The 25,543-nt window shown below is 36.6% G+C and overlaps 1 protein-coding gene across 1 annotated transcript in view; it reads left to right on the top strand.

Annotated features, from left to right (window-relative positions):
* Positions 1 to 25,543, top strand: part of Pld5 (phospholipase D family member 5) — a 429,659-nt gene that overhangs the window by 36,408 nt on the left and 367,708 nt on the right. The gene's annotated exons all lie outside the window — the stretch shown is intronic.

The following is a 25,543-nucleotide window of genomic DNA, read 5'->3' as shown; positions in this document are numbered from 1 at the left end:
ACTTTTCATTGCTGTTTCAATTTTATTACTTGATATTGGTCTATTTAGGTTTTCTATGTCTTCCTGATTCAATTTGGTAGGTCAGATGTGCTTAGAAATTTGTCAGTGTCTTCTAGATTCTTCAGTTTATTGGAGTTTAAATTTTAAAAATGGGTTCTGATAATCCTTTGGATTTGAGAAGGATCTGAGAAGGGTCTTTTCATCTCTGGTTTTATTGATTTGGGTCTTCTGTCTTTCTTTTGGTTAGCTTGGCTAAGTCAATCTAATTTATCTTTTCAAAGAATCAACTCTTTGTTGAATTGATCCTGTGTATTGTTTTCATATTCTCAATTTCATTGATTTTTAACTCTGATCTTAATTATTTCCTGTCTTCTACTAGTTTTGGAATTAGTTTGTTCTTTTTCTAAGGCCTTGAGATGGAGCTTATTTATTTGGAATCTCTGTATTTTTTAAATGTGGACAGTCAGTGCTACAAATTTTCCTCATAGAATTTCTTTCATACTGTCTCAGAGATTTTGATAGGTTATATCTCTGTTCTCATTCATTCCTAAGAAAATATATATATTTTTTCTTTTTTGGGTACCAGCAATTGAACTCAGGGACACTTGACCACTGAACCACATCCCCAGCCCTATTTTGTATTTTATTTAGAGATAGGGTCTCACTGAGTTGCTTAGCACCTCACTTTTGCTGAGGCTGGCTTTGAACTTGCGATCCTCCTGCTTCAGCCTCCTGATTTACGAATTTCTTGATCTACTGTCATTTATTCTTTTATCTATTCTTTATTTAAGAGAGTATTATTAAATTTCCATATGTTTATGTGGTTTATATTATTTTTCTTCCTGCTGATTTCCAGTTTCATTTCATTTTGATCTGAGAGCATGCATGGGATTATATTGATTTTATTTTTGTATTTGCTAAGATATGCTTTGTGGTGTAGAATATCCCTGATTTTTTTTAAAAAGTTCCATATGCCACTGAGAAGAGGGTAAATTCAGCTGTTCTCAGGTGAAATATTCTGTATATATCTGTTGAGTCATTTGACTTATAATATTTTTTATGTTGGAGATATTTCTGTTGATTGTATACTTTGATGACCAGTATTATGTTGGTGTCTATTTAGGATTTAATATTGTGGAGTTTTTTTTTTTTAATGTAATTGAGTATGCTGATATTTAGGACATAAATGTTTACTATTATAATATTTTCCTGTTGTATTATTCCCTTTACCAGTATATCATGGCCTTTTTTGTCTCTTCTGATTAATTTTTGCTTTATCAAGTAGGAGAATAACCACTCCTGCCTGTTTTCAGGTTGCATATGTGAGGAATACTTCTCTCCATCCTTTTACCTTTAGACTGTGGGTGTCTTTGCCTATAAAATGCATCTCTGGTGAACAGCATATAGTTGGATCTTGTTTTTAAGTCCTTTCTGGTAAACTATACCTTTTAATTGGGACATTGAGACCATTAACATTCAGCGTTAGTGTGGATATGTGTTTGTGGTTTTCTGCTATTTTGATTTTTTGCTGTATTTATTCCTTTCTTGACTCCCGATTTGGTGGATTACTCTTCTATTGATCTCCTTCTGTTTGGGAACTCTGGGAATTGTTTTTTAGTTCCTCTGTGTGAAGTTTAGCACCGAGTATTCTTTGTGCTCTTGAGTTCTTTTAGTTTATACTTGTCATGGAAAGTTTTTATTTCCCCCTTGAATTTGAAACTGAGCTTTGCAGGGTAGAGTAACTTTGGCTGGTAGTTGTTTACTTTTAAAGCTTGGAACGTCTCATTCCAGACCCTCCTTGATTTTAGGGTCTGTATTGAGAAATCAGAAGTGAACCTTATTGGTTTGCCTGTAAATATGACATGATGTTTCTCTTTTGCAGCTTTTAATATTCTTTCCTTATTTTCTATTTTAGGCATTTTGATTTGATATGTCTTGGAGAGATTCTTATTTGAATAAGTCTGTTTGGGGTCCTCTACATCTCCTGTATATGGCTGTTTCATTTCTGATATGGGAAATGTTTTTTGTAACTATCTCATGAAAATGTTCTTTATGCCTTTAGTTTGTGTCTTCTTGTTCTCTTCTATCCCAGTGATTCTTAGGTTTGGTCTTTTAATGTTGTCCTGGAGTTCTTGTATATTCTGATTATGTGCTTTAATTTTTTCCTTTTATTGCATTTCGTGTATTCAAGGTCATATACCCTGTCTTCAAGGCCTGAACTTCTGTCTTCAAGGGATGAAGTTCTATTTTCTATGCAATTTAATAGGTTAGTGATGCTTTCAAGTGATTTTGAGTTTGATTGAATGTGTCTTTAATTTATAGGAATTCTGATTGATTTCTTCATGATTTCTGTTACTTTATTGAAGTGGCCTTTCATCTCCTGTATTTAATCTCTTTATTTGTTCCTTAGATCTTCTTTTAGTTCATTGAACTTTTTAATTTAATTTTTTAAAATTTATTTTTATTGTAAACAAATGGGATACAGGTTGTTTCTCTATTTGAACATGGCATAAAGGAATACCATTTGTGTAATCATAAATTTACATAGGGTAATGTTGTTTGATTCATTCTGTTATTTTTTTCCCTTCCCCCCACCCCTCCCACCCCTCTTTCCCTCTATATAGTCTTTCCTTCCTCCATTCTTGCCCCCCTCCCTAACCCTAACACTAACCCCTCCCACCCCCCATTGTGTCATCATCCACTTATCAGCGATATCATTCGTCCTTTGGTTTTTTGAGATTGGCTTATCTCACTTAGCATGATATTCTCCAATTTCACCATTTTGCCTGCAAATGCCATAATTTTATCATTCTTTATGGCTGAGTAATATTCCATTGTATATATATACCACATTTTCTTTATCCATTCATCAATTGAAGGACATCTAGGTTGGTTCCACAACCTGGCTATTGTGAATTGAGCAGCTATGAACATTGATGTGGCTGTATCTCTGTAGTATGCTGATTTTAAGTCCTTTGGGTATAGGCCAAGGAGTGGGATAGCTGGGTCAAATGGTGGTTCCATTCCAAGTTTTCTAAGGAATCTCCACACTGCTTTCCAGAGTGGCTGCACTAAAATGCAGCCCCACGAGCAATGTATGAGTGTACCTTTCTCCCCACATCCTTGACAACACCTGTTATTGCTTGTATTCTTGATAATCGCCATTCTAATTGGGGTGAGATGGAATCTTAGGGTGGTTTTGATTTGCATTTCTCTTATTACTAGACATGTTGAACATTTTCCCATTTGTTTGTTGATTGCTTGTAGATCTTCTTCTGTGAAGTGTCTATCATTTCCTTAGCCCATTTGTCGATTGGATTATTTGAATTCTTGGTGTAGAGTTTTTTGAGTTCTTTATAGATTCTGGAGATTAGTGCTGTATCTGAAGTATGATTGGCAAAGATTTTCTCCCACTCTGTAGGCTCTTTCTTCACACTGCTGATAGTTTCCTTTGCTGAGAGAAAGCTTTTAGTTTGAATCTATCCCAGTTAGAGATTCTTCCTTTTATATCTTGTGCTATGGGAGTCCTGTTGAGGAAGTCTGGTCCTAAGCCGACATGTTGAAGATCTGGACCTACTTTTTCTTCTATAAGATGCACGGTCTCTGGTCTGATTCTGAGGTCCTTAATCCATTTTGAGTTAGTTTCGTGCATGGTGAGAGATATGGGTTTAGTTTCATTCTGTTGCATATGGATTTCCAATTCTCCCAGCACCATTTGTTGAAGAGGCTATCTTTTCTCCATTGCATATTTTGGCCCCTTTGTCTAGTATGAGAAAATTGTATTATTTGGGTTTGTGTCAGTGTTCTCTTTTCTGTACCATTGATCTACTTTTCTATTTGGTACCAATACCATGCCGTTCTTGTTACTATTGCTTTGTAGTAGAGTTGAAGATCTGGTATTGCAATACCCCCTGCTTCACTCTTTCTGCCAAGGATTGCTTTAACTATTCTGGGTTTCTTATTCTTCCAGATGAATTTCATAATTGCTTGCTCTATTCTGTAAGGTACATCATTGGGATTTTAATTGGAATTGCATTGAATCTGTATAGCACTTTGGTAGTATGGCCATTTTGACAATATTAATTCTGCCTATCCAAGAACATGGGAGATCTTTCCATCTTCTAAGGTTTTCTTTAATTTCTTTCTTTAGTGTTCTGTAGTTCTCATTGTAGAGGTCTTTCACCTCTTTTGTGAGATTGATTCCCAAGTATTTTATTTTTTTCGAGGCTATTGTGAATGGGGTAGTTTTCCTAATTTCTCTTTCCAAAGATTCATCACTTATGTATAAAATGCATTAGATTTATGTGCATTGATCTTATATTCCACTACTTACTGAATTCACTTATGAGTTCTAAAAGTTTTCTGGTGGAATTTCCTGGTTCCTCTAAGTATATAATCATATCATCAGCAAATAGGGATAGTTTGAGTTCTTCTTTTCCTATTCGTATCCCTTTAATTTCTTTGGTCTGTCTAATTGTTCGGGCTAGAGTTTCAAGGACGATATTGAATAGAAGTGGTGAAAGAGGGCATCCCTGCCTTGTTCCAGTTTTTAGGGGGAATGCTTTCAGTTTTTCACCATTTAGAATGATATTGGCCATGGGCTTAGTGTAGATGGCCTTTACAATGTTAAGGAATGTTCCCACTATCCCTATTTTTTCTAGTGTTTGAACATGAAGGGATGCTGTATTTTATCAAATGCTTTTTCTGCATCTATCAAAATAATCATGTGATTCTTAACTTTAAGTCTGTTGATATGGTGAATGACATTTATTGATTCCGAATGTTGAACCAACCTTGCGTCCCTGGATGAAACCCACTTGATCATGGTGCATTATCTTTTTAATATGTTTTTGTATGCAATTTGCTAAAATTTTGTTGAGAATTTTTGCGTCGATGTTCATTAAGGATATTGGTCTGAAATTTTCTTTCCTCGATGTGTCTCTGTCTGGTTTAGGTATTAGGGTAATATTGGCTTCATAGAATGAGTTTGGTAGGGTTCCCTCCTCTTCTATTTTCTGGAATACTTTGAGAAGTATTGGAATGAGCTCTCTTAAAGGTTTTGTAGAACTCGGCTGAGAACCCATCTGGTCCTGGACTTTTCTTTGTTGGTAGGCTTTTGATGACTTCTTCTATTTCATTACTTGAAATTGGTCTATTTAAATGGTGTATGTCCTCCTCATTCAGTTTAGGCAATTCATATGTCACTAGAAACCTGTTGATGTCTTCGAAATTTCTGTTTGTTGGAGTGTAGATTTTCAAAATAGCTTCTAATTATGTTTTGTATTTCAATCGTGTCTGTTGTGATATTTCCTTGTTCATTCCGAATTTTAGTGATTTGGGTTTTCTCTCGTCTTCTCTTTGTTAGTGTGGCTAAAGGTTAATCAATTTTGTTTATTTTTTTGAAGAACCAACTATTTATTTTGTCAATTTTTTGTATTGTTTCTTTTGTTTCAATATCATTGATTTCAGCTCTGAGTTTAACTATTTCCTGTCTTCTACTACGTTTGGTGTTGGTCTGTTCTTCTTTTCTAGGGCTTGAGCTACAGTGTTAGGTCGTTTATTTGTTGAGTTTTACTGCTTTTATTAAATGCACTCCATGAAATAAATTTTCCTCTAAGTACTGCTTTCATAGTGTCCCAGAGATTTTGATATGATGTTTCTTTGTTCTCATTTACCTCTAAGAATTTGTTGATTTCCTTCCTAATATCTTCTGTTATCCATTCATCATATAATAGCATATTGTTTAATCTCCAGGTGTTGGAGTAGTTCTGATTTTTACTCTTTCATTTACTCCTAATTTCAATCCATAATGATCTGATAGAATACAAGGTAGTGTCTCTATCTTCTTGTATTTGCTAACATTAGCTTTGTGGCATAATATATAGTCTATTTTAGAGAAGGATCCATGTGCTGCTGAGAAGAAAGTGTATTCACTCTTGGTTGGATGGTATATTCTATAAATGTCTGTTAAGTCTAAATTATTGATTGTGTTATTGAGATCTATGGTTTCTTTGTTCAATTTTTGTTTAGAAGATCTGTCCAATGGTGAAAGAGGTTGTGTTTAAAATTACCTAGTATTATTGTGTTATGGTCTATTTGGTTTCTGAAATTGAGAAGGATTTGTTTGAAATACATGGATGAGCCACTGTTTGGAGCATAGATGTTTATGATTGTTATATCTTGCTGATTTATGCTTCCCTTACGCATTATGAAATGTCCTTCTTTATCCCTTCTGACTAACTTTGGCTTGAAATCCACATTATCTGAAATTAGGATGGATACTAGAGCTTCTTTTTGAGTCCATGTGCATGGTATGTTTTTCCCCATCCTTCACCTTTAGTCTATGGGTATCTCTTTCTATGAGGTGAGTCTCTTGCAGGCAACATATTGTTGGATCTTTCTTTTTAATCCAATCTGCCAGTCTATGTCTTTTGATTGATGAATTCAGGCCATTAACATTCAGGGTTATTATTAAGATATGATTTTTATTCCCAGTCATTTGATTCATTTATTTTATTTTATTTATTTGTTTATTTTTTTGACATGACTTGGTTCCTCCTTTATTTGACAATTCCTTTAGGATCATTCCTCCTTTTGCTGATTTGCTTCTTTGTTTTTCATCTCTTCCTCATGGAATATTTTGCTGAGAATGTTCTGTAATGCCAGCTTTCTTTTGTAAATTCTTTTTAGCTTTTGTTTATCATGGAATGATTTTATTTCATCGTCAAATTTGAAGGTAAGTTTTGCTGGGTATAAGATTCTTGGTTGGCATCCATTTTCTTTCAGGACTTGAAAAATTGTTGTTCCAGGCCCTTCTAGCTTCTAGTGTCTGGATTGAAAAATCTGCTGATATTCTCATTGGTTTCCCCCTGAGTGTAATTTGGTTCTTTTCTCTCACAGCCTTTAAAATTCTGTCTTTATTTTGTATATTAGGTATTTTCATTATAATGTGCCTTGGTGTGGGTCTGTTGTAATTTTGTGTATTTGGAGTCCTATAGTCCTCTTGAACTTGATTTTCCATTTCATTCTTCAGATTTGGGAAATTTTCTGATATTATTTCATTGAATGGATTGTTCATTCCTTTGGTTTGTTAAGCCTTCCTCAATCCCAATAATTCTTAAATTTGGCCTTTTCATGATATCCCATAGTTCTTGGAGATTCTGTTCATGATTTCTTACCATCTTCTCTGTTTGTTCAACTTTGTTTTCAAGGTTAAATATTTTGTCTCAGTATCTGAGGTTCTGTCTTCCAGGTGTTCTATCCTATTGGTTGTGCTTTCTATGGAGTTCTTAATTTGGTTTATTGTTTCCTTCATTTCAAGGATTTCTGTTTGGTTTTTTTTCAATATCTCTAACTCTTTACTGAAATGGTCTTTTGCTTCCTGTATTTGCTCTTTTAACTGTCGATTGGTGTGATCATTCAATGCCTGCATTTGCTCTTTCATCTCATTATTCAATGCCTGCATTTGCTTTTTCATCTCATTGTTTGCTTCCCTGATCATTTAATTATGTACACTCTGAATTCCCTTTCTGTCATTTCTTCTGCCATGCTGTCGTTGGATTTTATTGATATAACATCTAAATTGTTTGGGGCATTTTTTCCCTTGTTTTCTCATATTGTTCAGGTATCAGTGGACCGCTAAGATATTGCAGATTTCCTCTATTGACTTATAATGTCCCTGAAGATTGCTAGTATATCCTCTCTTATCCTTCAGTAGCCTGAAGTCTTGGAGGAAGTTGATAATGCAGTGCTCCTCAAGGAAGCTGCCTCTCTAGGGGTGGTGACCTTCAGGTGGAGTATATTCCCTGATAGTCGACCGAGGTGCCTCCACTTGTTGACCAGTGGTCATCCAAAGGGGAACTAGGCTGCAGGCTGAGGCAAGGCCTGTTTGGGCCTGTGTCTCTGGTTTTACCGACCTTGTGGGAAAACCTCACCCGGCAGGGAAGACTCACCTGGTGGGGAGGTCTCGCTGATTAGTTCCCCTCCTAGAGGTTCCCCTCAATCTACAACTACCGCCTGGGCTGGGCTGTCTTCCTCTGCAACGTTCCCAGGGGCCCGGACCTACCTCCTGGGCCTGGGAGCCTCACCCTTCGCAGACCAGTCTCCTTAGTCTGACTCTCCTCAGAGAATCTGCCCTCAGTCCTGGAAACTTCACTCCACCCTAAGTGTGTCTCTGTGCGGCTCTTCCACCAAGAAGCCTCCTAGGTCCTGGGACCCTGCTCTGCACCTAATCGCCTGGCAACGCGGCCCCTCCTCTGAGCCGCCACCTGGAACCCCGTACAGTCGCTTCGAGTCCCCGCGACCTGCCCCACACCTCTTCCTCCGGACAGCCGCCCGGTGTTCTGACGCAGTCTCTAGGAGTCCAAGCAACTCAGTTCGTGTCTCCTCCTCCCGCCAACCGCCCGTAGCCCTAGGCAGTCACTCCGAGCCCAAGTGACCTGCCCTGTTCCTTCTCCTCCTCCAGGTAGCCCCCCAGGTGTTCAGGAGCGGTCGCTCGAGACCAAGCGACCCACTGCACTCCTCTTCCAGGCAGGCCCCCGGTTTTCAGGAGTGGTGACTTTGAGTCCAAACAACTCACCACTCGCCTCCTCCTCTGGCAACCGCCTGTAGCTCTGATGTAGTCACTCCTAGTCCAAGCGACCCGCCGTGCTCCTCCTCTTCCTCTGGGCAGCCCCCCGGTGTTCAGAAGTGGTCGCTCTTAGTCCAAACAATTTGCCACACAGCTCCTCCTCTAGGCAGCTGCCCGGAGCCCCAGTGGTTGTTCTGAGTCCAAGCGCTGTGCTGTGTAGCCTGCTCTATGATGATCCCAGTTGTCCGTGTTTACCGCTCCTGTGGGGGGAGGGGCATCTCATCAAGCAACTCTACTTCACAAAGGTCCCTACATTCCGGGGCTACCGCCCCATCCGGGACGCCTCCCCAAAGGGAGAGACTCACCTGGTGGCTTTGAGTTGGTCCCAAGTCTCTCACTATCTCCTCTTTTGAATCCTGAGTCCTGGAGCAACATAAGATGCAGCCACCCTCTAGTCCGCCATCTTGAAATGCCTTACTTTAATTTTTAAAAATTATATTTATACCGGGAATTGAACCATAGGGCTCTTTGCCACTGAGCTATATCCCTGGCCTTTTTTTTTCTTTGAGACAGGGTCTTACTAAGTTGTTTTGAGCCTCACTAAGTTGCTGAGGCTGACTTCAAACTTCTGATCTTCCTGCCTCAATCTCCCAAACCATTGGGATTACAGGTATGTACCACCATGCTCAGAAGTTCAGTGGATGTTTTAATAATCAGTTTTTAAATTATCTTTCTCTGGGATTTCATCACTATCACTATCAGTGAGATCCTTTGATGGGAGAGTGTGGATTTATGGGGCCTGTTTTCTCATGTTTTCAGAGATCTTGGACTTGCACATCAATTAAGATGGATTCCTTCATGGATTTCTTCAAAATCTTTCTTGTGTGTGTCCTTTTGTGTGTAATTATCTTATTTTTTCTGGGACTTCTTTCCGCTTTTGATACATGAGTAGATCCCAGGATCCTCAGGTCCCACCCTCTCTGATGTTCTTTGGTGAGTCCTTGTTGTACGTTTAGGACTTTAATCTCCTCGTTTCTTTGAGTTGAAATAATGTCAGGGTTCAGGTGGGGGTTAGATTGTGTGTGGGATGGATTCAGTATTGCTTAGTGGAGATGTGAGTATTTCTCGACTTCAGGATCTCTACTCTCTCTTCTTGAAGTGTTCCAATCTCTTTTCAGCCCTCTTGGAGTGGGGAGCCAGGAATGGCACTAACCTTAGCAACATACACTTTAAGAAATAGGTCCAGTGTCTACTTTGAGTTCTTTAACACTAATTTCTACCTATCTAGGAATGGTGGGGTCAGTGTTTAGGAACAGTACTAACAATAAAAGCCCATGAACTAAATCAGGTATTAGACAGAGGTGTCTACTACATTGTCCAGTATATGAATAGTCACACCTATTTGAATGGGGTCGGAATTACATAGTCTAATCATTAGTTTGAGTTGTTATTTCTTCTATTCTTTGTATGAAAGGGTAGTTAAATATTGAATGTCATTAAGTTGTGTGTGGCACAAGGTGTGCTGTCTTTTGGTTCCAGAGTTTCCACCCTCTGAACTTGTAGTGTCCCTGTAGGTTCCCAGCACCTCACAGAATAAGGGAAAACAAACAATAGCAACAATCAATGCAAACAATACCCAGCATTAAAGTAAATACCCAGTTTCTTACTATGACATCTTCAACATAATTACCACAAAAACCAGAACAGGTGAGGTCAGCAGTTGTCAACAGTAAAACAATAACCATGAACTAGATCTGACTTGAAAGCAAACAGCAGGTGTCACGTATGTTATCCACAGAAGTAATGATTGCATCACCATTAATAGTGGGGACAGGAGTTATATAAACCAATTAGTTCTGAAAAATGGTAAAAATACAGTTAATTAGGAGAAAAGAAAATGTGCTAGGAAAGTAGAAGAGAATTTAGAATTTCAAAAAGTGAACAGGGAATGCAGAAGAGATGTAACAGGTAGTGGTTATTAGGAAGAAGAGGAAACACAGGAGGTACAAAGTAAATGAAAAGAGGAAGAGAGGATAGAATCTGGGTGTTAGCCAGAGAAGAGAGAGGAAAAAGAGACAAGAGAAGCAAACAAGTGAAATGATACAGAATAAACCAAAATATACTAACCAAAAACCCAAATCCTCAAAAGATATGGCAAGTAAAAATAACTACATTTAAAACTGCTAAAAATGAGATAAAAGAAACAAATAACTATATGTATATATGTCTCTGAACCAATCAATTTATAAGAATCCCCCCTCCCTTTCTCTCTCTGTCTCTGTCTCTCTGTTTCTCTCTCTCTCTCTCTCTCTCTCTCTCTCTCTCACACACACACACACACACACACACACACACAATTATTCATGAGAAGGAGGAAACATTTCCAATGAGGTGAACAAAATAGTTGACCAGAATGGACGGTTACTGTCTGTGCCTAACCCTTTCTTTTAATTCTTCTTGAGCTGTGTTCTGAGAGACAGAGCGAGGGGTGGGGGTTGTTAATGCCTTCCTGTTTTCGTGCTGTTTTCTGAGCTGCCAGTTGGAGTGACCTAAGACTAAGACTCAGCGTCCTTCTTATCAGTATGAGGTGGGATGGATTAGGAAGTACTGTTTGTTGGAACTTTGTCCATATAGACCAGATTGGTGTACTCCAAGGGTAAAGCTTCTGCAGAGTTCTGTGAGTGCAGTTCCATTAGGTGGGGCTTAGGTCTAGTTAGGTTCGGGGGCTGTGTTGGATGGTGTCTGCTTTGGACTAATTAGATCGACACATTCAAGGGCATGCCAGTTGCGGATCTCTGAGGGGAGTCTGGATCTCAGGAGCCTCCCGTGAATTCCACTTGTGGACCAGGGGAGCCAGGCCCACGAACACAGCCTTCCCAGGCTTAGTCCCTGACTGTATTCACACCCACCTGTTCAGATTCCTGGACTACTTCATCTGGTCACTTGAGCCACGAGACTCAAAGGAGAAGTGAGTTGAGCTCCTCTTCCCCTTTCCACCTGGAACCCCTGGGTACAGTCCCGTATGTGCCTGTTTCACTCACATTTTGGTAGGCACACGTTAGGCCACACAACAGGCACTTTCCAGGACAATGTGGTAATGTTCACTCTGATCCCCTGGCTCCTGCAGCTGCAGCCACGGCCGCAGTGTGACCGCCTCAAGATGGTTTTGCCTCAGTCCTTCGTGGCCAGTTGGGAAACAAAGAGCACTTTTCAAGCATCAGAGCGAAGTCCCGGCCTCCGGATCAGATCCGTTTAGTCTGCTTTTTTGATCTCAGGCTTTTCCAAACCAAATCTGTGTTTCTCCGTGTTCTCCCTCCCTCTGGTGAATCAGTGCTTTCGCTGCCTCTCCCAGCACTAGTGCCACAACCTGCTCAGCTCCAGTGTGTGCTTTCTTCTTTGTTTGTTGTACCCCAATTTCTGAGTACCTAAGACACTTGGAATGTCCAGAATTGAATTTAGTGGAAAAACCTCACTGAGAAGCAATACTCCCACAGCCTGAATCCTGAGCCACGGATTGATTAGGACAGCAGCTTTCTTCAGCTCAACCGTGTTTACTTAATAATGAGCAAATATTGATGCAGTATTGTTAGCTAATGTCTGTAGTTTGCATTAAGGTTTACTCATACATTCTCTGGGTTTTTGACAAATGTATAATGGTATGTATCCATCATGACAATATCACATACAATAATTTCACTGCTCTGAATAGCCCTTGTGTTTTACCTGTTCATCCGTCACTCCTCTGAGCCCTGGGTAACCAGTGATTGATCACGCTGTCTCCTTGTCTCCTTAGTTTTACCTTTATGAAATATTTTATGGTGGGAATCTGTTAGTACATGGCCTTTTTGGACTTGCTCTTAGCAATATGCATTTAAGAAGTATTCATATTCTTTTTATGGGATGGTAGCTTTTTTTTTAGTACTAAATAATATTCCATCGCATGTGTGTATCAGTGTGTTTATCTGTTCATCGCTTGAATGACATTTTGGTTGATTCTAAGTTTAAACAATTATAAATTAAGCGGCTGTAAATATCAGTGTGCCAAGTTTTTTTTGTGGGTGCTTTTATTTTTTATTTAACTTATTGGGCAAATACCAAGAAGTGCAATTGCTAGATCATATTACCATATGTAAGAGAATGTTTAGTTTTGTAAGAAATTGCCAATCTGTCCTCCAAAATGTTTTTACCATTTTGCATTCCTGCCAGTAATGAATAAGGATCCCTGTGTTTCCACATCCTCATGAGTGTTTAGTATTGTAAGTGGTTGTGGATGTTAGTCATCTAATAGATCTAGACTGGTATCTCACTGTTCTTTTAATTTTCAGTTCCCTGATGATATATCAGGTCAAGCATTTTTTATATGCTTATTTGCTTTCTTTTTATTTTTTATTTTAACAGACTGCATTTGATTCATTGTACCCAAATGGGGTACAACTTTTCATTTCTATGGTTGTACATGATGTAGATTCACCCCATTCATGTAATCGTACATGCACATAGGGTAATGAGGTCTGTCTCATTCCACCATTTTTCATATCCCCCTCCTCCCTCTCATTTCCCTCTATGTAATCCAAATTTCCTCCATTCTTCTCTTAACCACACTTCCCACCCTCATTATGTATTATCATCCACTTATGTGAGAAAACATTTGACCTTTGGTTTTTTGGAATTGGCTTATTCACTTAGCATGATATTCTCCAGTTCCATCCATTTATCTGTAAATGCCATAATTTTATTCTTCTTTATGACTGAATAATATTCCATTGTGTATATATATATCACAGTTTCTTATTCACTTATCTATTGAAGGGCATCTAGGTTGGTTCCACAATCTAACTATTGTGAATTGAGCTGCTATAAACATTGATGTGGTTGTGTTACTGTAGTATACTGATTTTAAGTCCTTTGGGTATAAACCGAGGAGTGGGATAACTGGGTCAAAAGGATCCATTCCAAGTGTTCTGAGGAATCACCATACTGCTTTCCAGAGTGGCTGCACCAATTTGCAACTCACCAGCAATGTACAAAAGTGCCTTTTTTCCCCACATCCATGCCAACACCTTTATTGCTTGTGTCTTGATAATAGCCATTCCAATTGGAGCTAGATGAAATCTTAGGGAGGTTTTGATTTGCATTTCTCTAATAAGTAGAGTTGTTGAACACGTTTTCAAATATTTGTGATCGCCTGTGTATCTTCTTCAGTAAAGTGTCTGCCCAGGTCCTTAGCCCATTTATTGATTGGGCTCTTTGTATTTTTGGTGTAAAGTTTTTATAAGTTTGTTATAAATTTTGGAGATTAGAGCTCTATCTGAAGTGCATGTGGAAAAGAAGTCCTCCCACTCTGTAGGCTCTCTTTTCACATTATTGATTGTTTCCTTGGCTGAGAAAAAGCTTTTACTTTGAAACCTTGCTTTCATTCCTTGCGCTTTAGGAGTCTGTTAAGGAAGTCTGATCCTAAGCCAACTTGATGGAGATTTAGGCCTACTTTTTTTCTATTAGGTGCAGCTTCTCTTGTTTAATTCCTAGCTCCTTGATCCATTTTGAGTTGAGCTTTGTGCAGGGTGAGAGATAGGGGTTTAATTTCATTTTACTTCATATGGATTTCCAGTTTTCCCAGCAACATTTTTGAACAAGCTGTCTTTTCTCCATTATATGTTTTTGGCACCTTTGTCTAGTATGAGGTAACTGTATTTATGTGGGTTTTGTCTCTGTGTCTTCTATTCTGTACCATTGGTCTACCTGTCTATTCTAGTGCAAAATGCCATTTTTTTTTTTTTTTTTTTACTAATTGCTCTTGTAGTATAGTTTAAGGTCTGGTATTGTGATACCTCCTGCTTCACTCTTCTTACTCAGGATTGCTTTGGCTATTCGAGGTCTCTTGTTCTTCCAGATGAATTTCATGATTGCTTTCTATTTCTATAAGGAATGTAATTCAGATTTTAATTGGAATTGCATTGAATCTGTATAGTGACTTTGGTAGTATGACCATTTTGATAATATTAATTCTGCCTATCCAAGAAACATGGGAGAACTTTCATCTTCTAAGGTTTTCATTAATTTCTTTCATTAGTGTTCTATAGATTTCAATTGTAGAGGTCTTTCACCTTTTTTGTTAGATTAATTCCCAAGTATTTTACTTTTTGAGGTTATTGTGTATGGAATAGTTTTCTAATTTCTCTTTCAGAGGATTCATCACTTATGAATCGAAGTGCATTAGATTTTATGCATGTTGATATTATATCCTGTTACTTTTCCAAATTCATTAATTAGTTCTAGAAGTTTTCTTATGGGGTTTTTTGGATCCTCTAAATATAGAATCATGTCATCAGCAAATAGTGATAGCTTGAGTTCTTGTTTTCCTATTTATATCCCTTTATTTTCTTTGGTCTGTCTAATTGTTCTGGCTAGTGTTTCAAGGGACAGTGTTGAAAAAAGTGGTGAAAGTTGACATCCCTGTCTTGTTCCCATTTTTAAAGGGAATGCTTTCAGTTTTTCTCCATTTAGAATGATGTTGGCTGTGGGCTTAGCATAGTTATCCTTTACAATGTTGAGGTATGTTCCTACTATCCCTATTTTTCCTAGTGTTTTGAGCATGAAGGGGTGCTGTATTTTATCAAACACTTTCTCAGCATCTATGAAATAATCATATGATTCTTAACTTTAAGTCTATTGATGTGATGATTATGTTTATTGATTTCTGGATATTGAACCAACCTTGCATTCCTGGGATAAACCCTACTTGATCATGGTGCACTATATTTTTAATGTTTTTGGTTGCAGTTTGCCAGAATTTTGTTAAGGATTTTTACATCTATGTTTATCAGGGATGTTGGTCTAAAGTTTTCTTTCCTTGATGAATCTTTGTCTGGTTTTGGTATCAGAGCGATACTAGCTCCATAGAATGAGTTTGGAAGGGTTCCCTCCTTTTCTATTTAATGGAATACTTTAAGGAGTATTAGTATCAGTTCTTCTTTGAAGCTCTTGTATAACTCGGCTGAGAATTCCTCTGGTCCCAGGTTTTTCCTGGTTTAGTAGGCTTTTGATGGTTTCTTCTATTTCATTGCTGAAATTGATCTGGTAAATTGTGTATGTCCTCCTGATTCAGTTGGGAGGAGCATATGTCTCTAAAAATTTGTCAATGTCTTCGATATTTTCTGTTTTGTTGGAGTATAGATTTTCAAAGTAGCTTCTAATTATGTATTGCATGGTGTCTGTCGTGATCTTTTCTTTTTCATCCCCATTCTAGTAGTTCAAGTTTTCTCTCTCCTTCTCTTCATTAGTGTGGCTAAGGGTTTATCAATTTTGTTAACTTTTTCAAGGAACCAAATTTTTGTTTTGTCAATTTTTTGAATTGTTTCTTTTGTTTCAATTTCATTGATTTCAGCTCTGATTTTAATTATTTCCTGTCTTCTACTACTTTTGCTGTTGATCTAGTCTTCTTTTTCTAGGGCTTTGAGATGTAATGTTAGGTCATTTAGTAGCTGACTCTTTATTCTTTTAATGTATGAGCTCAAGGCAATGAATTTTCATCTTAGTACTGCTTTTCATAGTGACCCAGAGATTTTGATATGTTGTATTGTTGTTCTCACTTACCTCTAAGAATTTTTTTAATCTCCTCCCTGATGTCTTTTGTTACCATTGCATCATTCAATAGCATATTATTTAGTCTTCAGGTGTAGGAGTAGTTTTTGTTTTTTATTTTATCATTTTTTTTCTAATGTCTTTCCATTATGATCTGATAGAATACAAGGTAGTATCTCTATTTTTTTGTATTTACTAATGACTGCTTTATGTTATAACGTATGGACTATTTTAGACAAGGATCCATGAGCTGCTGAGAAGAAAGTGTATTCGCTCACTGATGAATGGAATATTCTGTATATGTCTGTCAAGTCTAAATTATTGATTGTATATTGAGTTCTGTGGTTTCTTTGTTCAATTTTTGTTTGGAAGATCTGTTCAATGGTGAGAGAGGTGTGTTAAAGCCACCTAGTGTTACTGTGTTTGGTCTGTTTGGTTCCTGGAATTGAGAAGGATTCGTTTAACGTACCTGGAAGTGCTATTGTTTGGAGCATAAATATTTATGACTGTTATGTCTTGCTGATTTATGCTTCCTTTAAGCAGTATGAAATGTCCTCCTTTATTTCTTCTGACTAACTTTGACTTGAAGTCCACTTTATCTGATATGAGAATGGAAAACCCCACTTTTGCATGTTATGTTTTTCCCTATCCTTTCACCTTTAGTCTGTGGATGTCTTTTTCTATGAGTCTCTTGAAGGCAGCATATTGTTGGGTCTTCTTTTTAATCCAATTTGCCAGTCTATGTCTTTTGATTAACGAGTTTAGGCCATTAATATTCAGGGTTATTATTGAGATATGACTTGTATTCCTGGTCATTTGGCTTATTTTTGACATTTAATTTGACTTGGTTTTTCCTTTATTTGCCTATTCCTTTAGGGTAGTTCCTCCCTTTGCTGCCTTACATTATTGTTTTTTATTTCTTCCTCATGGAATATTTTGCTGAGAATGCTCTGTAGTGCTGGCTTTCTATTTGTAAATTCTTTAGTTTTTGTTTATCATGGAAGGATTTTATTTTGTCATCAAATCTGAAGGTGAGTTTTGCTGGGGATAAGATTCTTGGTTGACATCCATTTTCTTTCAGAGCTCGAAAAATGTTGTTCCAGGCCCTTCTTGCTTTAGGGTCTGGGCTGAGAAATCTGCTGATATTCATATTGGTTTCCCACTATATATTTTATGATGCTTTTCTCTCCCAGCCTTTAAAAACCTATCTTTATTTTATATGTTAGGCGTTTTAATTATAACATACTTTGGTGTGGATCTTGGTTGTAATTTTGTGTATTTGGTGTCCTGTAAGCCTCTTGTATTTGATTTTTCATTTCATTCTTCAGGTTTGGAAATTTTCCTGATATTATTTTTTAAACAAGTTCTTCAATCCTTTGATTTTTATCTCTGTGCCTTCCTCAATCCCAATAATTCTTAAATTTGGTCTTTTCATGATATCCCATTTTTCTTGGAGGTTCCATTCATGATTTCTTACCATCTTCTCAGTTTGGTCAACTTTATTTTGAAGATTAAATATTTTGTCTTCATTGTCTGAAATTCTGTTTTCCAAGTCATCTCTTATATTGATGATGATTTCTATTGAGTTTTTAATTTGGTTTATTGTTTCCTTCATTTCAAGTATTTCTGCTTTTTTTTTTTTCAGAATCTCTCTTTGATGAAATGATCTTTTTCTTCCTGCATTTGCTCTTTTAACTGTTTATTGGAGTGATCATACATTGTCTGCATTTACTGTCTTATCTCATCCTTTGCTTCAAGTATAATTTAATTAGGTAGATTCTAAACTCCTTTTATGACATTTCTACTGCCATTCTGTCATTGAATTCTATTAAAATAGCATCTTGGTTTGTTTGGGACACTTTCTTCCACTGTTTTTTCATGTTGTTCCTATATCTTCCCCTCTAGCAGTGAAGATCTGAGGTATTGCAGTTTCCACACTGTAGGCTTATTGTGACTCTGCAGGTTTCCAGTGTCTCCCCTTTAAGGGGGAGGGAAATATTAGCAGCACCAAATATAAACAATATGCAGCCCTAAACCAGATAGCCCCTGTGAAGATGCTATCAGTATTGTAATAATCAGATGGGATGAATTCAATTATTATCTACAGGATAGGCAATAACCTTGCAATGAGATCTACAATTTCTAATGGTGGACAAAGAGGATGGGGAGGGGTGTAGAATGTAACTCTTAATGGCATAAGAAGTGAGTATATAGAGGTACTAAATCATGGGAAGAGTGAGAGCGGAATCAAAAGAAGTTGGTTGTTATCATGAGAAAAGGGAGAAAGTGACTCCAAGGAAACAGGTAATTAATGGAAAATAGAATGAGAAAAAATAAAGGAATAAAAAAAATTAAAAGTTAAAAAAAAATTAGAGTACAACAGACATTAACTATTCAAACCTTCCAGTGTTCAGTATCCTGATGCAAGAGAGGTACCTGATAAAGAGCGTTCAGTCTCCAGCAGGCATCTCAGGATGGGAATTGCCCCACCCAAATATGACTGCTTCCCCTTCAAGGATAATCCAAGATGGCTGCACCAGCTTTCAAACAGATGGGGAGCCACAGCATGGACTCATTGAGTCTTTGCAGGGCATATTCTGGCTGTGGCCCAGAAGTGGGGTGTGGTCTGGGATGGGCTGGGGTTTGGAAGTGGCGGGCCCTTATTTGCTTTCTTTATATTTTCTTTGGCAATGTGTCTTTTCAAGTCTTTTGCCTATTTTTAAAATAAAGTTATTTGTTTTCTTATTGCTGAGTTTTAAAAGCTTTCCACATAAGGCCTTCATCAGATGTGTTTTGCACACAATTTTCTCCCAATCTCTGACTTTTCTCTTCATTCTCTTGATAGTGTCTCTCATAAAATAGAGTTTTGAGTTTTCATGAAGTCTCTCTTGTCAGTTATTTCTTTCATGAATTGTGCCTTTTATATTGTTTTTAAAAAGTCATTGACAAACCAAGATCAACAATATTTTCTCCTATGTTATCTTATAGGAGAGTTATACTTTTGTGTTTACTTTTTGATCTGTAATCCATTTGGATTTAATTTTTAGATCTGGTCTAAATTCTTTTTTTTTTTTCAGGTTTTTTAAAAAAATGTGGAGTTTATTCCTTTTTATTACTGATAAAAATGACCACATAGTATGTTCTGGTGTTAATATACAACATTTTGCCCACCATTCACCTATTGATAAACATTCTCATTGGTTTTTGTCTATTGTGAGTACAACATAGTAACTTTATGCTAATATGGACATTCATGTAGAAGTCTTTGTATGGACATATGTTTTTATTTCTCTAAGGCAGAAACATAGGATTAGGATGACTAGGTTATATGCTGAATGTACTTTTATTTTATTTAATTAAAAAGAAACCTGCCAAAATAATTTGCAAGGTGGTTATATTATTTTGAACATTCCACCATTGATGTAGGTGAGTTCTGTTTTCTCCACATCCTTGCCAACACTTAGTACGTCAGACTTCATTAATTTTATATATTCTAATATACATGAGATTGCCACTCATTGTGGTTTTTACTTTGCATTTGCGCCTAGTGACTAATTGTATTGAACATCATTCTATGTGATTTAATCATTCATGTTTCTATTTTTATGAGGTATCTGTTCAGATCTTTTTAAAAAATTTTTAAATTTTTATGTCTTCTTCTTAGGTAAACATGACAATAGAATCTATTTTGATATATTTATACAAGCATGGAGTACATCTTCTTCTAATTAGGACCCCCATCTTGTGGATGTACATGCTGTTGAGAATCAGTGTGTTGTGTTCATATATGTACACAGTTAGATAATTCCACTGCCTTTTCATTTCCTATCTTGTGGATGTACATGCTGTTGAGAATCACTGTGTTGTGTTCATATATGTACACAGTTAGATAATTCCACTGCCTTTTCATTTCCTATACCCCCTCCCTTCCTTTCATTCCCCTATGTTTAATCCACTGAATTTTTATTCTTCCCCCACCCCCTTGTTGTGGGTTAGCACTTTTAGAGAGAACATTTGACATTTAGTTTTTTGGGATTGGCTTATTTAACTTAGCATGGTAGTCTCCAGATCCATCCATTTACTAGTGAATGGTCATAAAGACATTATTCTTTATGGTTGAGTTATATTCCTTTGTGTATATATACCACAATTTCTTTATCCATTCATCTGTTGATGGGAAGCTAGTTTGGTTTCATAGCTTAGCTATTATGAATTGTGCCACTGTAAACATTGATGTGGCTGTGTCACTGTAGTATGTTGATTTTATCTCCTTTGAATGTATACCAAGAAGTGGGTTGACTCGGTCAAGTGGTGGTTCCTTTCCGAATTTTTTGAGGAATATCTGTACTGCTTTACAGTGTGGTTGCACTAATTTGCCATTCCACAACAATGTATGATTGTACCATTTCCTCACATCCTCTTCAACATTCATTCTTAATTAACAATTCTTGATAATTGCCATTCTTGTTAGAGTGATGTGAAATCTCAGTGTAGTTTTAATTTGCATTTCTCTAATTGCCAGAGGCGTGAACATATTTTTTATATATTTGTTGATCATTCATATTTCTTCTGTGAAGTGTCTGTCCAATTGCTTTGCCCATTTATTGATTGGGATATTTGGTTTTTGGAGCTAAAATTTTTGAGTTCTTACCCTATGTAAACATATAGTTACACAAATGGTATGCCTCTAATTCATGTACAACCAGAGAAACAAGTTGTACCCCACTTGTTTACAAAAAATAAATAAATAATAGAATACCCAGTAAATAAATATTTTGTTAAAATTAAAAAAAAAAATTTTTTTTTGAGGTTCTTTATATATCCTGGAGATTAATGTTCTGAAATACAGGTGGCAAAGATTTTTCTTACATTCTGTAGACTTTCAGTTCACATTCTTGATTGTTTCCTTTGCTGTGAAGAAATTTTTAGTTTTGTTCCATCCCACTTATTGATTCTTGATTTTACTTATTGTGCTGTAGGGGTCTTACTGAGAAAGTGGGTACCTAAGCCGACATTAGGGAGAGTTGGGCCTACATTTTCTTCTGGTAGGAGCAGTTTCTGTGGTCTAATGCCTAAGTCCTTGATCCACTTTGAGTTGAGTTTTGTGCAGGGTAAAAGAGAGGGGTTACATTTCCATCTACTGCATGTGGATTTCCAGTTTACCCAGCACCATTTGTTGAAGAGGTTATCTTTTCTCCAGTGTATGTTTTTGCTCCTTTCTGGTATGAGGTAACTGCACTTATGTGGGTTTGTCTTATGTTCTACTCCATTGATGTTTGTGCCTGTTTTGGTGCCAGTATCATGCTGTTTTTGTTACTATCACTCTGTAATAAAATTTGAGGTCTGGTATTGTGTTTTCTCTTGCTTCCTTTTCTTGCTAAGGATTTCTTTGGCTATCTGGGCCTCTTATTTTTCCAAATGAATTTCACAACTCCTTTTTCTATTTCTACAAGAACGTTATTTGAATTTAAATAAGAATTGCATTAAATCTGTATAGTGCTTTTGATAGTATGGCCATTTTGACAAAATTAATTCTACCTATTGAAGAACATGGGGAAATCTTCCCATCTTCTAAGGTCTTCCTCAATTTCTTTCTTTAGTATTCTGTAGTGTTCATTGTGGAGGACTTTCACTTCCTTTGTTATATTGATTCTCAAGTTTTTTTTTTTTTTTTTTGAGGCTCCTGTGAATGAGATGGTTTTCCTAATTTCTTTTCAACAGATTTATCATTGGAGTATAGGAATGCAACTGATATAGCTGTGTTGATCTTGCTGAATTCATTTACGATCTGTAGAAGTCTTTTGATAAAGTAAATGTAAGATCATTTTGTTGGCAAACAGATAGTTTGACCTCTTCTTTTCCTGTTTATATTCTTATAATTTCTTTGTTTTTGCCTTATTGTTCTGGCTAGAGTTTCTAGGACCCGCGTTGAATAGAAGTGAAAGAGGGCGTCCCTGTCGTGTTCTAGTTTTAAGAAGGAATTCTTTTATTTTTTCTCTCCACTAGAATGATGTTGGCCTTGTGTTTAGCATAGATAGCTTTTACAATGTTTAGGTATGTTCCTACTATCCCTAGTTTTTCCAGTGTTCTAAACATGAACGGATGCTGTTTTTTTGTCAAATGCATTTTCTACATCTCTTGAGGATAATTATTTGATTTTTTTCATTAAGTCTATTTATGTGGTGAATTCCATTTATTGATTTCCACATATTTAACTAACCTTTGTATTCCTAGGATGAAACCCATTTGATCATGGTTTCTTATCTTTTAGTATTTTTGTATGCAATTTGCCAGTATTTTATCAAGAATTTTGAATCTATGTTCATTAAGGATATTGGTCTGAAGTTTTCTTTCCTTGATGTGTTTTTCCTCTGGTTTTGGTATTAGAGTGATACTCCCTTCATAGAATGAGTTTGGAAGGGTTCCCTTCTTTCCATTTCATGGAATAATTTGCTAAGGATTGTGTTAGTTCATCTTTAAAAGTAGAACTCAGCTGAGAATCTGTCTGCTCCAGGGCTTCTCTTTGTAGACTTTTGATGGCTTCTTCAATTTCATTACCTGAAATTGATCTTTTAAAATTTTCTGTTTCCTCCTGATTCATTTCAGTAGGTCATGTGTCTCTAGAAATTTGTTGTCCTCAAAATTTTTCTTATTCATTGGAGTACCTGATTATGCTATTTCAGTAAACTCTGTGTGATATTTTCTTTTTCATCGTGAATTTTAATAATTTGAGTTTTTCCCTCTTCTTTGTTTTACTTGGTCAAGGGTTTATCAATTTTGTTTATTTTTTCAAAGAACCAATTTTTTCTTTTGTTGATTTTTTGCATTCTTAAATTTCAATTTCATTGAATTCATCTCTGACTGATTATTTTCTGTCCTTCTACTGATTTTGGTGTTGATTTGTTCTTTTTCTAGGGCCTTTAGATAATACTAAATTATTTATTTGATGTCTGTTTGTTCAATGAATGAGCTCAATGCTGTGAACTTTCCTCTTAGAATAACCTTCATAGTGTCCCAATGATTTCAATATGTTGTATCACTATTTTAATTTACTATTTTTTGTTTCACCCATGATTTCTTCTGCTTTCCATTCATCATTCAATAGCACATTATTAGTGTCCAGATGTTAGAGTAGCTTCTATTTACTATTTTTTATCATTGATTTTGAATTTCATTCCTTTATGATCTGATAAAACAGCAAGGTTTTATGTCTGTTTTTGTATTTGCTAAGAGTTGTATTGTGGCATAAGATATGGTCTATCTTACAGAAGTATCTGTGTGCTGCTGAGAAGAAAGTGTATTCTTCCATTGATGGATGAAATATTCTGTATATGTCTGTTAGGTCTAGATTATTGATTGTATTATTAGTTCTGTAACTTTTTATTTATTTTTTTAAATTTATTGTTATTATAAACAAATGGATACATGTTGTTTCTCTGTTTGTACATGGAGTAACAGCATACCATTTGCGTAACCATACATTTACATAGGGTAATTGATGTTTGATTCATTCCATTATTTTTTCATTCCCCCCCACCCCTCCCACCTCTCTTTTCACTCTATACAGTCCCTCCTTCCTCCATTCTTGCCCCCCTCCCACCCTCCATTATGTGTCATCATCCGCTTATCAGTGAGATCATTTGTCTTTTGGATTTTGAGATTGGCTTGTCTCACTTAGCATGATATTCTCCAATTTCATCCATTTGCCTGCAAATGCCATAATTTTATTATTCTTTATAACTGAGGAATATTCCATTGTATATATATACCACAGTTTCGTTATCCATTCATTAATTGAAGGGCATCTAGGTTTGGTCACAGTCTGGCTATTGTGAACTGAGCAGCTATGAACATTGACGTGGCAGTATCTCTGTAGTATGCTAATTTTAAGTCCTCTGGGTATAGGCTATGGAGTGGGATAGCAGGGTCAATGGTGGGTCCATTCCAAGTTTTCTAAGGAATCTCCACACTGCTTTCCAGAGTGGTTGCACTAATTTGCAACCCCACCAGCAATGTATGAGTGTACCTTTTCCCCCCACATCCTCTCCAACACCTATTATTGCTTGTATTCTTGATAATCACCATTCTAATTGGGGTGAGATGGAATCTTAGGGTAGTTTGATTTGCATTTCTGTTATAACTAAAGATGGTGAACATTTTTCATATATTTGTTGATTGCTTGTAGATCTTCTTCTGTGAAGTGTCTGTTCATATCCTTAGCCCATTTGTTGATTGGGTTATTTGTATTCTTTGTGTAGAGTTTTTCTTAGTTCTTTAATATTCTGGAAATAGTGCTCTATCTGAAGTGTGAGTGTCAAAGATTTTCTCCCACTCTGTAGTCTCTCTCTTCGCATTGTTGATAGTTTCCTTTGCTGAGATAAAGCTAATTAGTTTGAATCTATCCCAGTTATTGATTCTTGCTTTATTTCTTGTGCTATGGGAGTCCTGTAAGGAATTCTGATCCTAAGCCAACGAGTTGAAGATTTGGACCTACTTTTTCTTCTATAAGATGCAGGGTCTCTGGTCTGATTTCAAGATCCTTGATCCATTGTGAGCCGATTTTGTGCAGGGTGAGAGATAGGGGTTTAGTTTCATTCTGTTGCATGTGGATTTCCAGTTTTCTCAGCACCATTTGTTGAAGAGGCTATCTTTTCTCCATTGCAATTTTTGGCCCCTTTGTCTAGTATGAGAAAATTGTATTTATTTGGGTTTGTGTCCATGTCCACTATTCTGTACCATTGATCTACCTGTCTATTTTGGTGCCAATACCATGCTGTTTTGTTACTATTGCTTTGTAGTAGAGTTGAAGTTCTGGTATTGCGATACCCCCTGTTTCATTTTTCCTGCTAAGGATTGCTTTAGCTATTCTGGGTTTCTTATTCTTCCAGATGAATTTTCATGAGTGCTTGCTCTATTTCTGTAAGGTATGTCATTGGGATTTTAATTGGAATTGCATTGAATCTGTATAGCACTTTTGGTAGTATGGCCATTTTGACAATATTAATTCTTCTATCCAAGAACATGGGAGATTCTTTCCATCTTCTAAGGTCCGCCTCAATTTCTTTCTTCAATGTTTTGTAGTTTTCATTGTAGAGATCTTTTACCTATTTGGTTAAATTGATTCACAAGTATTTTATTTTCTTTTGAGGCTATTGCAAATGGAATTTTTTTCCCTCATTTCCCTTTCAGCTGTTTTGTCCCTTGCATATAAAAATGCTTTAGATTTATGTGTGTTGATTTTCTAGCCTGCTATTTTGCTGAATTCATTGGTGAGGTCTAGAAGTATTCTGGAGGAGTTTTTTTGGAGCATCTAAGTAGAGAATCATGTCATCTGCAAATAGTGACAGCTTAAGTTCCTCTTTCCAATTCATATCCCTTTAATTTCTTTGGTCT

Source organism: Sciurus carolinensis, chromosome 12 (genome assembly GCF_902686445.1).
Source record: "Sciurus carolinensis chromosome 12, mSciCar1.2, whole genome shotgun sequence".
Classification (NCBI taxonomy): Eukaryota; Metazoa; Chordata; class Mammalia; order Rodentia; family Sciuridae; genus Sciurus; species Sciurus carolinensis.
This window is presented reverse-complemented; position numbering and strand designations above follow the sequence as displayed.